The sequence below is a fragment of the Biomphalaria glabrata genome, chromosome 9, assembly GCF_947242115.1.
Source record: "Biomphalaria glabrata chromosome 9, xgBioGlab47.1, whole genome shotgun sequence".
Taxonomy (NCBI): domain Eukaryota; kingdom Metazoa; phylum Mollusca; class Gastropoda; family Planorbidae; genus Biomphalaria; species Biomphalaria glabrata.
This window is the reverse complement of record NC_074719.1, coordinates 2789219-2802128: the sequence shown is the minus strand read 5'-3', so window position 1 is coordinate 2802128 and position 12910 is coordinate 2789219.

The window sequence follows — 12910 nt, the reverse complement described above, 5'->3', positions numbered from 1 at the left end:
CTTGGTAATAATAATAAAAAAAAGGTATTATGGGATAGAGAGAGAGTGGGTTGATGTCAGCAACTTTGCAATACCGGTACATATAGAGTTTTCTTGTGTGTAGTGTAGCAAAAAACATTAATAATTCAAGTGTCATCTATGAATTACATAAAAGTATATTGTTATTATTATATTTGAGTGGGTCCTAGGCTATAGCTTGTGTTGCTTATAGGACTCCTTAGGTTGAAAATTCACCAAGAAGATTCTTATTTTTATATTCGTATTTTCATAATTATAAAAAGATTCAAACTAAAAATGCATGTCTTTTCTGTCTTTTTTTAATTATTATAATATTCAAATTGAAAGTACCAGTATGTAGAAACACAAGTGATATGATAATTTAAATAAGTGATATCTAACTAACTAAAAATGCATGTCTTTTCTGTAATTTTTTAATTATTATAATATTCAAAATGAAAGTACCTGTATGTAGAAACACAAGAGATATGATTAATTAAATAAGAAATAACTAAAAATGCATGTCTTTTCTGTTTTATTTTTATAATAATAATATTCAAAATGAAAGTACCTGTATATAGAAACACAAGTGATATGATAATTTAAATAAGGGATATACTTTACTAAAATTGGTGACATATAATTATAATATTCAAATTGAAAGTACCCGTATGTAGAAACACAAGTGATACGATAATTTAAATAACGTGACCGGTCATTTCATACCCTGGTCACTTCATCCCCGGGTCATTTCATACCCCGGTGATTTCATTCCCAATTAAATATTTTTTCATTGTTAATTGTGCTGTTAAGGCTTTGACTTTAAGCCCTGATTTCATCTAATATATAGCCTAAATATGATTATGTAGAATACTTCTTGATATTTTTTGACATGTTACTAATGCGTTTATAGTGTTTCCTCTTCCACTTTTCATTGTTGATGAGAAATCTTATAATATATTGTAAGTATGGGTGTTTACTTAGCTATAGCGCTTCTATTGGATGTGGGGGTTGTTATATTATAATATTATCCTGCGCATGACGTAACGATCAAAGGCCAAGTTTCGGTAGAAATGTGAAAATCATTTGAGAGATAGACGTGCCATTAGAATCATTATGACCATGCCGCTGATAACTTATCATCAAAGGCCAAGGTGTGTTGGAAGTACGACCCTGTTTCACTTTATTATTTTTTTTAAATCGCTCTTTCTTGAAAATGGGCGCGTCTTTTTTTGCCTTAAAAAAGGTTTTTTTTTTGTTTTTTTTAATAAAGGCTGACTCCACCCATAACACGTTTTTTTTTACATTACCTCTGTATTTATACATGTTCAATTTTTATACATGTTCAATTTTTATAGTTTTTAATGGCATTTAATTTTTTTGTTACCTAATGTGTTACACTTTTGGCATTTAGGCTTAATAAAAAATGAATATATTAAATATTGCTCATTTCATGATTTTTACAATTACTATTTGTTAGATAAAATGATCAGATGATGAAAATAGCATTATGAAATGACCGGGAACCTTAAATAAGAAATAACGAACTAAAAATGCATGTCTCTTCTGTTTTATTTTTATAAAAATAATATACAAAATGAAAGTACCAGTATGTAGAAACACAAGTGTTATGATAATTTAAATTAAGATATAACTCACTAAAAATGCATATCTTTTCCATTTCCTGTATCTTGCTAGTCTTTTTTTCTCTTTAACTTTCATACCTTTATTTATGAACACGAGTTGCTTTGTGGTTTCATCAGAAACTCTTCAGTTTACACAACCAAAACAATCCGCTCTCCTTTCTTCTTGTTTCCTTCATAAACACACACCACAATACATGGCAACATGCTAGTCTACAACGCCTGTACATGTAGAGTGAGCGTTATTCTTTAAAGTAGTGAGTGGCGCTGTTCGTTTTGGTGCGGAGGGTAAATATAGTAAAAAGGAAACGGTGCACTGAGAGCACCGTGGATAGATCCACATGGAGAGCAAGCTCAAGAAGTGTCCATTATTGCAGACGGCAGGCACAGCAGAAGTAGAAATAAAAACAAGGTATCAAGTAGTTTCAATCAGTCATGTGATTATATTTGTAAGAGGGGAAAGTAGGCACGTGTTTGTTTTTTTTTTTTTCATAGGTCGGTGTTATATACAATTTGATGAAGCTAAGAAACAACATCCGCAATTGAAATTAGCGTTTTAGATTGCAAGATTAGTCTATAAATGTCTATCTCAAAGGATATGCTGTGTGATAAGGACATAAAGAAGGGAGCTAAAGCGATGAGCAACCGTGTCATGGGTACAGAAAAGAGTCAGTTGTAATATTTTACCTGACTGTTAAAACTAATGCAATAGTCTATCGCACCCGTGTGTTGAGCCTTTTGCAGTCTATCTGCTCTTTGCTAGTGTGTAAAGTGTCAATGCTCTTTGCTAGTGTGTAAAGTGTCAATGCTCTTTGCTAGTGTGTAAAGTGTCAATGCTCTTTGCAAGTGTGTAAAGTGTCAATGCTCTTTGCTAGTGTGTAAAGTGTCAATGCTCTTTGCTAGTGTGTAAAGTGTCAATGCTCTTTGCTAGTGTGTAAAGTGTCAATGCTCTTTGCAAGTGTGTAAAGTGTCAATGCTCTTTGCTAGTGTGTAAAGTGTCAATGCTCTTTGCTAGTGTGTAAAGTGTCAATGCTCTTTGCTAGTGTGTAAAGTGTCAATGCTCTTTGCTAGTGTGTAAAGTGTCAATGCTCTTTGCTAGTGGGTAAAGTGTCAATGCTCTTTGCAAGTGTGTAAAGTGTCAATGCTCCTTGCAAGTATGTAAAGTGTCAATGCTCCTTGCAAGTGTGTAAAGTGTCAATGCTCTTTGCAAGTGTGTAAAGTGTCAATGCTCCTTGCAAGTGTGTAAAGTGCCAATGCTCCTTGCAAGTGTGTAAAGTGCCAATGCTCTTTGCAAGTGTGTAAAGTGTCAATGATCCTTGCAAGTGTGTAAAGTGCCAATGCTCCTTGCAAGTGTGTAAAGTGCCAATGCTCTTTGCAAGTGTGTAAAGTGTCAATGATCCTTGCAAGTGTGTAAAGTGTCAATGCTCCTTGCAAGTGTGTAAAGTGTCAATGCTCCTTGCACGTGTGTAAAGTGTCAATGCTCCTTGCACGTGTGTAAAGTGTCAATGCTCCTTGCAAGTGCGTAAAGTGTCAATGCTCCTTGCAAGTGCGTAAAGTGTCAATGCTCCTTGCAAGTGCGTAAAGTGTCAATGCTCCTTGCAAAGTGTGTAAAGTGTCAGTATAAAATCACAAACGACGAATAAGCCCCTGCATCCGCAATGTTCTAAAATTAGCATTCACTTTGGCTGGCTTAGGTATAATCATTGACTGCCAAGGGGGTCGATGTTCAAAAGATATATAATGTTATTCCTCTACAGACTGGATATTTCAGGAGAAATGCGGGTCGCCCACTTTTTGCATACACTGATGTAGGCCTATGTATGCGCGACATGAATCTCTTAAAGAATGGGAGGAAAATATATACAAGGGCGTAGCCAGGATTTTGTTTGAGGGGGGATTTTTTTGTTATCTCCCCCCAACACCCCAAATAACCCCCCTGGCTACGCCCATCTATATATATATATATATACGCCTACCATGATGTAGCGTGCCGAATAGGAATGGCAGGGAGCATTTTACAAAGGTTGCCGCCTATTTGGAAAAGCCAAGCCATTGGACTCGAGACAATAATACACCTTCTCAACACAATGTCATTCCAACTGCAACATATACATGGGAGTCATCTGTCAAAATTAAGAAAAGACAAAATGTGGGTCAACAAAAACGGCTGACACGGATTTTGGGAGTCAGTTACACAGATCGGGTCTCAAACGAGGAAATCCTTTGCCGAACTGGGAGTAGAACACTTAGTGAGGTTGTGACAGAACGTCGCATGAAAGCGCAAACAGGGACTCCCTGGTATAACTTGGCGTCACGCCTTCATGGAGGACCTCAGAACAGTGGACACCAGATGGGAGAAGGCTTCAGACATTGCCAATGACATCTTTATGGAGACAGCTTGCCGCCCGAACGGCGCAGGAGGACCTAAGTCTAAGTAAGTAAGTTAACAGTTTCAATTTATTAAGAGAAATATTTACAAATAAAATAGGAATATAAACATAGTATTGGTCTCCTTCTGTCGTAGAACGACTATGGTTCATCTCAGAGCACACTTCCTCATGTGGCTGTGGAGCCCTATTTTGGAGAGACACTCCCGTCCACAGATAGCGCAGGTTAATGTGGCTTTTACTTCGGTGGTAGAGGAGCTGGCTATTTTTCGGATTGTGCGTTTTTCTTCCTGGGCTGAGACCCATGTACTTTCACTGTCCATAGCTTTCTTGATCACTTTCTCTCTCCATCTGGTGCGGTCTAGTGCTATGAATTTACAAAATTAATACAATACAATATAATACAAAATTTAATAAAATACTCTGAAAGACACAAAGATAAAGGCACATTCCTCGTCCCATATGCTAGGACAAATTTGTACAAATACTCCTTCTTCCCTAGTGCTATTAGAGCATGGAATGGGTTGCCTGAGCTAGCCAGGAAAACCAGTGACTTGGCAGAATTTAAGTCATTGGTTAATATGCATGACGCGTAGGGCGTAATCATCTTCTTTTTTGAAGTAACGTCTGTATTATATAAGAATTCCCAATGGTCAGTGTTGAGGTCCCGTTTTATTACATCTATGTAACGGAGGTGGGGGCGACCAGTTTTTCTTGTGCCAGTTGCGAATTGTCAATCGAAAGCCGCATTGCGATTGTCACGAGTCGAGTCTGTGACCTATTTCGACCAGCTTCTAGAAGCGAGTTCAAACCAGTGCAAGTGTCCAGCGTAAACAAGTTAATTTTAGGTATCCAATCAAAGAAAGAGGTTAGGGGAAAAAATAGCACACGTCAGCTTCTTGAAGGTCAAAGTTACTAAAATAATTATCTGAGAAGGTCCTTTGATTCTGGAACGTACGATCAAAGAAAGTATAAATTAGTGGAAAGTCAGTTAGACGGGGTCCTCGCATAGTAGTGGTTCTTGTAGAGCGATGGTCCTCGCTTAGTTATCGCTTAATTCTCTTAGTAAAGGTTTAGTTAAGTTTTGTGATATTAGCGGGTCCATTTAATTAAAGTTTTATTAGTTGAAGTTGAATGTTATACTTAGTGAAGTTTCATGTATCTTAAAGTTTTATTTATGAAGTATCAAGTCAAGTTGTTATTGAATTGAGAAGTTAATTTGATGTGAAAGTTGAAGAAGTATTATTAAAGAAGTTTGGAAGTAAATACAGAGAGTTCTTTCTTCACTTCATTGAGTTATCAAGTTTGATAATATAATCCCCGGCAAGTGTGATCGTCACAGTGATTCTGGATAGACCCGATCAGCGAGTTTTTGTAGCCTGGGAAGTATCACTCGAGCAAAGACTTTGCCTACAATACTTAGGAGGGAGATTTACCTGCAATTGTTGCAGTCGCTTCTGACAACTTTGTTGTAATACAGTGTAATGATTTTAGCATCCCGCAGGTCTTGTGGTACATATACATAAAATGTTATAGGGAAACTCCGATGGTTTTTCAAATTTGAGTTATTGACTTATTTAAATTCTGCGTCAAAAGTTGTAATAGTAAACATTTTACCATTTTTTATTTCAATGCTTAGAAACATTTATATTTAATAAATTAGTCAGTAAATTCTTGACATCTTCAAAAAAACGGGAATCTTTGAGATTTTGTTTTTAGGTTAGGCATACGTCGCTTCTCTCAACAATACTGAAAAGGAAACTAGATTTAACCAATCGTATCTCTTCATTCTTACAGTAGCTGTTAGACAGTTAGGCTGTTACAGTGAATTATTCATATTGAATTCTCGAGTAGAGATAGCAATGTCAACAAATGAAGTCTCACCAGTAGTTCGCATTCTTCTGAATACCCAGTATGGATAAATAATAATATCAATTTTTTCCCATCTCGGGTAACTTTGCTTTGAGTTTAAAAACCTAACTATCTTCAACAAAAATATAGAAGGACAGTATTAGTTTAAGTTGAAAAACTTAACTACTTAAAGCTATTCATACAAAGAAAGTGCGTCTAGTTTTGCCCTTTTTTTTTTTTTAATGGAAGGGAGATAATTAGCCATTATTATGTGTGAGAGAGAGAGTGTTTGGAAAGAGGGATGTGAAGAGAGCGGGAAATTAAAATTCAGAGTGATCTCAAAATATAGAAATTGGGACATGAACGGTTCTCACACAAGCTCTATTGTTGCCGCATTAGTGCTGGGATTATCAGACGCCAGCAGTGGCGTAACTAAGGAGGGGGGGGGAGGGGGGAATCCCCCCGGGCCCCCAACGGGTGTCCGAAATTTATTTGTTAATACATAAATTAATATATTTGATTGACAAATAGTGTCAACGTGTCTTTTTTTTTTTCAACATTTATGGATTAAATTTAAAACAAAGACTAGATCTAGGTCTATCAGTAGGCCTACGTTGACTTTGTTGACATATTATTTTAAAAATATTTTTTGCCACAGAGGTCAAAGTTTTTTTTAGAAGTTAATTTTACAGTTTAAACTTTGTTGCCACGAATAAAACTGCATGATATACAGCGAATTCCAGGTATCTTGTTACCTTTACTAATAATAGATCTAAATGGCGAGTATTTTATGGCTACACTAAAGCAAAATTTACAGAATCGAGTAGGCCTATAACAGATCCAAAAGTTATTCTTAATTAATAATGCTAGAATAGTCCATTATTCGGGTTTGGCATCTATAATTTCAGAATTAAACTTCACACACGAGTTATTACCACTCTATTCATCTTTCCTCAATCCAATAGAAACTCTCTTTTTATTTCCATCTAATCCTTTTGCTTTCACACAAAACATAAACAACAAACAATGACGTAATGTCATATAATATTCACCAATCGTAAACAAACAACATTTAGTCACGTGATCTTATTGATAAAACAACGGGGGAAAAAACTGTCATGTGACAACCATCATGAATTAAACATGAGATCGTAAATTATATAGAAGAGATAGAGCACCACGTGGCTAAATGTTGTTTGTTTACGATTGGTGAATGAGGTCCATAACGCCTCGCTTTCGAGGAATTTAATATTTATTTCTTTACATTTATAATATTTATAATTAATGAAAAACTGTCATGGAATCCCCATGTTGATGAAACTATAAAAAAATCAAAGCATTAGGATTTATTAAAAGAAATTTCTATAAATCAAATAAGAACATAAAACTAAAATGTAATTTAAACTTGGTTAGGCCAATAATAGAATATGCAACCTCTGTTTGGGACCCCTCGACTCAAGAAAACATTAAGAAATTGAAACAGACACAAAATAGAGCAGTGAGATTCATAACAAACGAATATTCACATTTGACTAGAGTAACACCTTTAGTAACATCACTAAATTTAGAAAGCCTTCAGGACAGAAGACTCAAAAGTAAAGTAGCAATTATACATAAAACACTGAACCATAGTCTTCAAATACAAAAACAAAATTTAATAAAATACTCAGAAAGACACAAAGATAAAGGCACATTCCTCGTCCCATATGCTAGGACAAATTTGTACAAATACTCCTTCTTCCCTAGTGCTCTTAGAGCATGGAATGGGTTGCCTGAGCTAGCCAGGAAAACCAGTGATTTGGCAGAATTTAAGGTCATTGGTTAATATGCATGACTAAATGCATGACGCGTAGGACGTAATCATCTTATTTTTTGAAGTAACGTCTGTATAAGATAAAATAAGATTGTGATATTGTTGTTCATTATTATTGTTTATAATTTAAATTTAAATTATAATAATATAATAATATTTCATTATTACTTATGTGTTACTCATTTATTTTAATCTTGATCATGTGTATGTTGGAGTTTTATTTAAATTGACTGCCTATGTAGCACTTGTGCTTTGTGAAGACTGGGATTTTTAATTTCGGGATCTTCGGGCGCCTCTGAGTCCAGCCAGCTCTAATGGGTACCTGACATTAGTTAGGGAAAAGTAAAGGCGGTTGGTCGTTGGACACCCTTGTTAACCACAGAATCAGATGACCTTTACATCTGCCCTATAGACCACAAGGTCTGAAAGGGAAACTACTTTTTTTTTTTTTACATTATACAGGTTACACACAACAGTATATGAGCTTTCATACCAATAGATTAACTCTATATTCTAACGACAAACCCAGAAACACAATTGCAAGAAAGAGAGACAAAGAGAGAACGAGAGAAAAAGAAATTAAAAGAGAGATAAAGAGATAGAGGAAAATAGAGAAAGAAAATAGAAAGAGAGATAAAGGAGAATATATATATATATATATATATATATATATATATATATAGGATTTTGTGTTCTTGTAGTACTGCTTCCTTTCTTTATTTTTTTCCCCTTCAAATGCTGTAGAAGGAAAGGGAGGATACTAGGATCAATCCATTGAAATGGTTAATTCGTGGATTATTTACCCTGTCGATTTACACTCTTTCACTAATCTCCATCGTTTGAAGATCTATATAGCTGAGAGAGTCTACTCCCTTTATCTGGCCAGGGAAATGTAAAATTTCTCAATTTTAGAATAACCTTGTTTCAAATCGCCTCTTACTTTGTGAAGCTAATGTTGATGTCTAGATGACACACTGTACAGTAACTATTGTATAAGAATTATTGTTTAAAATTTTAAAAAAATAATAAAATTTCTATGAAATTTTAAGAAATGATGTCACGCATTTTTAATTTTTTCTTTTCGTTCAATGAAAAAATAAAGAGAAAATAATTAGACAGTGCGAGGATCGAACCCACGCGCTATAGCGTGACACTATAATAACTAAGTTGACCAGCCATACTACTATAAAGCAAAAAGTAAAAGTTACCCTTTCAGACCATGCGATCTATAGGGCAGATGGTGTTAACGGTCATGTGTTTCTTTGACCAATGGTTAACAAGCAGGGTGTCATGCGGCCAGCACAACGATCAACCGCCTTTACTGTGGTCTCTATGGTCATGTCCCACAGCCGTCGCGGGCACGTTGCCCTGCCTCATCGTGGCGCCCGCGTGGAAACGGCCATCTGAGGAAGTGGCTAGGCTAAACGGGTAGCAACACAGGACTCCCGTGGGGATGCCCACAGGTAGACGAGAGTCCACTCATTGCACGGGCGGAGTTGTAAATAAGTCCCCACAAACCTGTCACCAACCCATGCGCTGTTCCTCAAAGGGACCGTTACATAAATGGCGGGTCCCGCACAGTTAGCTTGGTACATTGAAGGAAAATGGCAGAAGATCCCGGTGCATTCTCGGCCTTCGGCCGTGTATCTAGCCCACGTTTCGGGGGTCAAACGCATCGGTCAACAGCAATGCTTTACATAGGCATTGTTAGGGTCTCTCCCAAACAGAACTGTGTGTTCACACAGGTTTTTTTTTTTTTACTGTTTGGCGTCCAAGCAGGTTTTTTTTTCAAACTTAGGGCTCGAAGAGCCTTCGGCTCAGCCCTGCGACATTAACATTGGTTGGTTGGTCCCACAGCCGTTCCCCCGTAGTCGAGCGGGAGGTTTTGATCAGGATGTTAGAATCTTCAATTCTGATGGAACAACAAATTACGTAAAACAAAGAAACACGCTCTGGGTGCGGCATGCTCAGCGTACCAGCGCACGGGACTGTTGTTCAGCTGACACGATAATCGTGGGTTCATAGCCTGCGGGTTCATAGCCTGTGGGTTCATAGCCTGCGGGTTCATAGCCTGTGGGTTCATAGCCTGTGGGTTCATAGCCTGCGGGTTCATAGCCTGTGGGTTCATAGCCTGTGGGTTCATAGCCTGCGGGTTCAAAGCCTGTGGGTTCATAACCTGCGGGTTCATAGCCTGCGGGTTCATAGCATGTGGGTTCATAGCCTGCGGGTTCATAGCCTGTGGGTTCATAGCCTGTGGGTTCATAGCCTGTGGGTTCATAGCCTGCCCTCTGTCTTTTGGGAGGTTTTGATGTAGATTTTCTTTACCTCTTAAGGAACATTAAAAAACATTTTACAAACTTTTACAAGTTTGTGGAAAACAAAATTATACTGAAACTCCTGGTATCCCCCAAGACTCAAATTCGGAACAATCCTCTCTTGGGGTGCAGAGGCTTTAAACAAAATGAAACCTCCCCACCCAGTTCAGTTTGATTGCAAGATTGAATAAAAAATCTGCAGTTTTATTAACTCTTTCTCTCTTTCTATTTACCACATTCTGGTGGAATCAACGCTGGTATAGTCAGTTAGGAGAGAAAGAGTTAAGTTTTAAGCCTTCACCTATCACCTTAGTCTGTTGGACCAGTTGAACAATTTTATCTGTTTTGCCACAAAGCATAAGTGATACAAAGGCAGTCATTACACATACTAACAGTAGACAAATAACATACTCAAAATAATCAAATTGAAGACACAAGAGAAGTAATACGGATGTAACTGGAACATTGCATTAGAAATACTAGTACTACTTAACAACGGGCTATCTAGCTTGATATATTGAGATGATCTGTAGATCTAGTTAGGACTGTTGAATGGTTTATTTTGAGATTTGGGGCACCACACAAGATCTGTTGACCGTCGTTCTCCATTTCTCTCTGTTTGGAACACACGGAAGGCACAATGACAATGGACCTCATTCACCAATCGTAAACAAACAACATTTAGTCACGTGATCTTATTGATAAAACAACGGGGAAAAAATGTCACGTGACAACCATCATGAATTAAACATGAGATCGTAAATTATATAGAATATAGAAGATATAGAGCACCACGTGGCTAAATGTTGTTTGTTTACGATTGGTGAATGAGGTCCATTCTGCCGATCACGCTCCACTGCACATTCACTCCAGTCAACAAAGTAGGTCAGAAAACAAACAATACTTGTAGGAATCCTTGACCAGTTTGCAGTGAAAACAAATAAACTGACCAGTAGAAAAGAATATTATAAAAAGAATTTAAAGAAATGAGGTCAAGAACTATTTCAGTTTTTGGAAAGTTTTCCTTTTTTTATTAAGTTTATAAGAATGACAGAGCAAGATATTGGGGTTTAATGTTCACTGTTAGTCCCTGTTGATCAGTCCCTACTGTGTTGATCAGTCTCTACTGTGTTGATCAGTCCCTACTGTGTTGATCAGTCCCTACTGTATTATCTCTTTATTGCATTTATACTTATCACATTCGAGGCCCTATGTTCCATAAGGAACGCAAAGGGAAGATGATAATGACTTATCACATTCACCTATCAACAATTCTTTAGAACAGGTGGGGCACCACATGTGATCTGTTGATCGTCTTTATCCATTCCTTCCTATCTTTGGCCTCGGATGAAATCTCTTGCCGTGACAGAGCCGTCCGCTTCCATTATTACCTATTACAGTTTTTATCTCTGTGTTTATCATTGCGATCTATTTCATCGAGTTGTATTGTTTTCTTTGGACTGAGTTTGAAACGATTACATTTTAATCAACTTAGAATTGTGTATCAATGTATCATCAAATACACAAAGTTGTAAAAAAAAAAATGTCCATTTTTTAAAAACATTTATCATTCATTAGCTATTAAAAAAACAAGTAACATAAACGAAACTTATTGAAGTAACAATTGAAGTAACATCTTTTTTATTGAAGTAACGTCTGTATCATATAAGAAATAACGACAACTGAAGTAACAACTGAAGTAACATCTGAAGTAACAACTGAAGTAACAACTGAAGTAACATCTGAAGTAACAACTGAAGTAACATCTGAAGTAACAACTGAAGTAACATCTGAAGTAACAACTGAAGTAACAACTGAAGTAACATCTGAAGTAACATCTGAAGTAACATCTGAAGTAACAACTGAAGTAACATCTGAAGTAACAACTGAAGTAACATCTGAAGTAACAACTGAAGTAACATCTGAAGTAACAACTGAAGTAACATCTGTAGTAACAACTGAAGTAACATCTGAAGTAACATCTGAAGTAACATCTGAAGTAACATCTGAAGTAACAACTGAAGTAACATCTGAAGTAACAACTGAAGTAACATCTGAAGTAACAACTGAACTAACATCTGTAGTAACAACTGAAGTAACAACTGAAGTAACATCTGAAGTAACATCTGAAGTAACAACTGAAGTAACATCTGAAGTAACAACTGAAGTAACATCTGAAGTAACATCTGTAGTAACAACTGAAGTAACAACTGAAGTAACATCTGAAGTAACAACTGAAGTAACAACTGAAGTAACAACTGAAGTAACAACTGAAGTAACATCTGAAGTAACAACTGAAGTAACAACTGAAGTAACATCTGAAGTAACAACTGAAGTAACATCTGAAGTAACAACTGAAGTAAAATCTGAAGTAACAACTGAAGTAACAACTGAAGTAACATCTGAAGTAAAATCTGAAGTAACAACTGAAGTAACAACTGAAGTAACAACTGAAGTAACAACTGAAGTAACATCTGAAGTAACAACTGAAGTAACATCTGAAGTAACAACTGAAGTAACATCTGAAGTAACAACTGAAGTAACAAATGAAGTAACAACTGAAGTAAAATCTTCTTTTTTTGAAGTAACGTCTGTATTATATAAGAAATAACGATAACTGAAGTAACAACTGAAGTAACAAGTACAACTTCTAAAATGTAAATGGGAAAGTATTAAATAAATTAAATTAAAATATTAAATATCAAACTGTTTCAGAAAGAAAAATGCCATTTGAACCATGTTTCTATATGTCGATAATTCTTTTTAGTCTTTTATTCAACATGGACTTTTTTTTTTTTTGTTGCTTTAGGCCCTAAACGGGTGAAACTTTCCCCCTAACCCCTAACCCTTCCCTATTACCTCTATAGAAGTTTTTTTTTTTAGCGGCGCGCAAAGGTTCCAAAG